This window comes from Gouania willdenowi, chromosome 9 (genome assembly GCF_900634775.1).
Source record: "Gouania willdenowi chromosome 9, fGouWil2.1, whole genome shotgun sequence".
In the NCBI taxonomy this organism is placed as follows: domain Eukaryota; kingdom Metazoa; phylum Chordata; class Actinopteri; order Blenniiformes; family Gobiesocidae; genus Gouania; species Gouania willdenowi.
Genome location: NC_041052.1, coordinates 3,295,218 through 3,300,780, shown reverse-complemented (window position 1 = coordinate 3,300,780; position 5,563 = coordinate 3,295,218).

The window sequence follows — 5,563 nt, the reverse complement described above, 5'->3', positions numbered from 1 at the left end:
ATTACGGGGCCCCCAAAGTAACTGTACAAATTTACAACAAAAACACCCCACAAATTTACAGAAAAATACAAAGAAATTTAAATTGCGTAAAAGGGAGAACAAAAAAAAAAAAAAAACACAAAATAACTACAAAAATAATAAAAAAAAGTATAAAAAACAATCAGCAAAATGACTCAAAAAACACACAAAATCAGCAAAAATACACAAAATGATTCCAAAAACACACAAAAAAACAACAAAATATACAAAAATGACTCAAAAATACAAACAAAATTTCACACAACAATAAGAAAAATACACCAAATAACTCCAAAAACACACATATTTACAGAAACATACACAAAGGGACAGTAAAAACTCTAAAATAATACAAAAATATTAAAAACAACAACCAAACCCCCAAAAACTACTAAAAACGTAAAAGGACAGCATAAATACACAAAATGACTCCAAAATGATAGAAAAACACACAAAAAGATCCTCAAAGAAAAACTACTTAAAAAAGAATACAAATATATAAAGAAACAACCACCAAAACAAATGTTATGTCTTCAAAAACACACAAACTCTTTATTTCTTGTATTAATGTTCATATTGGTCATTATTCTAAATATTGATACGAATGATGATCATGTGACCCTCAGATCAGATACGATCACAGTTTTGTGGCCCTGCTGTAATAAAAGTCGCCCGTCGCTGTAGGTATCCACACTAATATCAGAGAAAATAATCGTCCACTCAATGGGCAAAGAAACTTTATTTAGTTGACATTTTTTACCACTTAGATTCACTTTCAATAGAACAAAAGGTTTTTAGAAAAGAAACAACAGCAAAGTACAGGTTTTCACATCAGAACGTAACGACCATGACAACAGTTTGGACAACGGGAAGACACCAATGTCTTTTATGACAAAGCTTCTCGTCGCTTGTACATGGAAATCACACTACGAGGTTTAAAAATAATCATAAAAGATTACAGATCTGCGTGAAAAGTGAGAGAGGATTTCTGAGATGTTTACATGCACCTGCAAAAAAAAAAAAAAAAAACAAAAACAACAAAAACCCCAGTGAAACGTTTTGGTGAAAGATCAACAAATAAAATTACAAAATGAATAGGATTTATTTTTTATTTTTTCAATTATCGTTGAATTTAGAGGGAACAACTGATCAGCTGTCATATATAGTCAGTGTTAGTTTAAATGCTATAATACACCTACAGTAACCTCAGTCTCACTCAGCAACATACCTCAGCTGTCCAAAGCAAAAAAAAAAAAACGGTTCTGAGATTGTGACTAAAAATTATTATTGGAAAAAACTACAATTTTCACATGTTTTTGGAGTCATTTTGTGTATTTTCACTGTAGTTTTGTATATTTTTTTATTCTATTTTGTGTATTTTTGTTGTAATTTTGTATATTTTTCTCTTATTTTGTGTATTTGTGTATTCTGGAGTTGTTGTGTGCTATTTTGCAGTTATTAGTCTGTCATTTTGTGTGTTCTTAGACTCGTTTTGTTTATCTTTGATTTGTATGCTTTTTTTTTGTCATTTTGTGTTGGTTTTTTTGTTGTCCTTTTATGTCCTTCAGTAATGTTTTGTGTTTTAGGAGTGATTTTGTATATTTTTCTCTTATTTTGTGTATTTTGTCATTTTGTCCTCAGCCTTTCTTGAGTCGTTATCTGTCACATTGTGTGTTCTTGGAGTCGTTTTGTTTATTTTTGTTGCTATTCGGCATATTTTTCCCTCATTTTGTGTACTTTTTCAGTAATTTCTCATGTTTTTTGAGTCCTTTTTGTGTATTTTTTGAAAGAATACTTTTGGGGGCCAAACAAAGTAAAAACAAGAGCCGCATGTGGCCCCCTGGCCCCCAGTTTGCTCTAAACCAAACCCCAAAAACAACACCGGGTGTTAATGAGTTTAGAGCAGGCTGGGAAATGAGATGAAAAAAAAATGCAATGTGGATACATCTTGAATAATTAAATATCTGTTCATTATTTCTGCTTCACTGGGGTTTTTAATTAATGCAAAAAAAAAAAAAAATGCATTAAAAACCAATAAACACCAAAGTAACAGTTATAGAAACATAGTAATTGTCAGTAAATAACAAACTATTGGCAGTAAAGTATTTAGAATATAAGAATTATCCACGATATAAAACACATTAACATAAAAGCACAGAGAAGTCAAAGTGTTGTTAAAATTCATTTTCACCATAACATTCAAACATGACTTAGTGGCTAAAAGTTAAACGCGACAAATCCAAAAGTGACGACGATACATTCTCTGTTGAAAATGACATGCATTTAGGTGTGTTTATATGCCTGAATTAAAATGACTTTGTTACCATTCAGCACAACGGAAGGTGGGATTATGAGCCGGTTCTATTGGACACAAGCTGGACAAAACAGCATTAATCAATGTGTGGTTCTCGACCTTTTTCAGCCCGCGACCCCCAAAATAAAGGTCCCAGAGAGCGGGGACCCCCACTGTAGCTGAAGGTGGTTGAACACAGACATGAACACTGAAGAACAGTCATGTGGAGACAGGACCATCTATAAGGGGGAATAAAGGGGAGAGATTTTTGGGGTCCATCCATAAAGTCAGCAAAATGATGGTCCATTGTTCTATGAATCTGTGATAACCACATTTATTTATTCATCTGAATAATATCCACTGTTATCCAGGAAGTTTATTATTATTTTAGTCATCTTAAAGATGGAAATCCTTGTTTTAATCAAAAACAAAATAGGTTAAAATTGACCAAAAATGGTAGAAAAGGGGGTGAACTGGGATTTTCAAAAGCACAGGAATTTGTTAAAAGTTGCAAATTAGAGTTGACAAAACAGACAGAAAAAGTGGTGAAAGGGGTTTAAAGTGTCAATATTGGAACAATTAGTTTAAACTGGCAAATAAATCAAATCATTTCGTGAATGTGGTTAGATTTTCAAAAATAAGCATGAAATGTGGTGAAAAGAGGTTAAAAGTGACAATAATGGGTCAACATGTGCGACATTAGGTGGAAAAGGGGTGAAAAGAGCTGAAAATTTGTTGAAAGTGGAAAAAATGTGGAGAACATGAGTGAAATTTGGAGTGAACTGGGAGTAATATAGCAAAAATGCATTAAAAGAAGCAAAAATATGGCAAGAAAAGGTGATAAAAAAGGATTGAAAGTGTCAATATTGGAACATTATTTTAAACTGGCAAATAATGAGCATGGCACATTGTGAATGTGGTTAAATTGGCAAAAATAAGCATGAAATATGGTGAAAAGAGGTTAAAAGTGCCAATAACTGGTGAACATATGCAACATTAGGTGGGACAAGTGAAAAAAGGAATGGGTTTATAAGGGACGAAAATGTCTTGAAAGGGGGAAAAAATGTGCAGAAAAGGCATTGAAATTTGATGACGAAGTGACAGGAATGAGAGTAATGTAGCAAAAATGCATTAAAAGAAGCAAAAATATGGCAAGAAAAAGTGATGTAAATAGGTTAGAATCTGGCAAGTATGGGGTAGTTGTAGAAAAAGGATAAAAATAAGCAAAAATGGGCTCAAAGTCCCAGTGTCTCGCAACCTCAAATGGTTCAGAACCCCTGTGTTAAACTTCTCATGATATTAAACATTATCCCAGAAAAAAAAGAGTGAAGTAAACTGTTGAGCTTGAGTTAAGCAGCATTTATCACCTGGTTCAGTGAAAGACACGACACAGTCAAATGGTTACTCACATACTTTGCTCTATATAATGCACACACACATGCACACAGAGAGAGAGAGAGAGACAGACGGTAGATAATGTATTTTTACACTCGGCCATCACGACTCTCTCTGCACCCACCAGCAGATACAATGGCTGTGTTTCGCTGAGAATGGAACCATCGCAAATGTTGACATATGCCCATTTTTTAACATTAAATGCTGATTCTTGCGTTGAAACATTTAACCTGCTAACGAGCTGGACACATGCCGTTTAGCACAGACGCACAAAAATTACTTCAGAGACAATAAACTTCAGGCGAATACACACCTATAATTCCAGCAATTCCAGTATTTATAATACTGTATGTTAAAGGTTTAATTTATTCAGACAACTTTTTTTTTCAGGAAATTTACTTTGATCTTCTGACAGAAAAACTAAATGCATTAAAAGCATACTAATAAACGCTTAACAAAAAGTGCTCGCAAAACGAACACACCATTACAAAAAATATACATACAAAAACCCACAAAAATGTACAAAAAACACTAAAAATAACAGAAAAAATACAAAATATGATGCAAAACGACAACCAAAACCCAAACATATACAAAATGACAACAAAAATAGACAATATCGCTTTGATGTTTTCTTGATTTTCACTCGACTGAGCAAGTTCATTTTACCTTTTTGAAAAGTGTTTCTTTTATTCAGATACCTTTTTTTTTTTTTTTTTTTTTTCAGGAAATTTACTTTGATCTTCTAACAAAAAAAAAAAAAGAAAATCCATTAAAAACATCCCAATAAACACTTAAAAAGACAAAGTGAACTTGCTGGAATTATTACGCTGAAGTCAAGAAAACATCAAAGCGATCCTTACATGTTTTGACTGTCGACTGCCAGTCTTCTTCAGAGGCGTCTGCTGATTGCTTTGATGTTTTCTTGACTTCCGTGTAATAAGTCCAGCAAGTTTATTTTCAATAAAATGGTAAGGTTTAATTTAGATAACTTTTTTCCAGTAAATTTACTTTGATCTCCTGAAGAAAAAAGAAAATGCATTAAAAGAATACTAAACGCCAAAGTCAAGAAAACATCAAAGCGATCAGCAAAAATAAGATAATTCCAGCAAGTTATTTTTGTCTTCTTTTTGAATAATACGTTAAGGTTTCATTTATTCAGATAACTGTTCAGGAGATCAAAGTCAATTTCCTGAAAAAAGTTGTCTGAATAAATCAAATTAAAATACATAATTCAAAAAGAACTTGCTGGAATTATTACGCAGAAGTCAAGCAAACATCAAAGCAAGCAGCAGACGTCTTTGACGAAGGCAGGCAGTTGACAATCGAAACATGTCAGGAGATCAAAGCAAATTTCCTGAAAAAAAGTTGTCTAAATAAATTAAATAACATATTATTCAAAATGAAGCCAAAACAGACTTGCTGAAATTATTATGCAGAATTCAAGCAAACATCAAAGCAATCAGCTGATGTCTTTGACGAAGACTGGCAGTGGACAGTCAAAACATGTCAGGAGATCAAAGCAAATTTCCTGAAAAAACATCTGAATAAATGTAGCCTTAACATAATATACAATAAGAACTTGCGGAATTATTACGCCGAAGTCAAGAAAACATCAAAGCGATCAGCGGGCGCATCTGAAGAAGACTGGCAGTTAACAGTCAAAACATGTCAGGACATCAAAGTACATTTCCTGAAAAAGAATTGTCTGAATAAATGAAACTTATTTTTGCTATACTAGCTTATCAGAGACGAGCGTTTTTCTTTAAAAGTGTTTTTAAATCAACAAACACTGGCGAATGAAATGATTGCAGATTCGTGCTGTTTTGACATTTAAAGGAAATGCTTCTTTTTTAG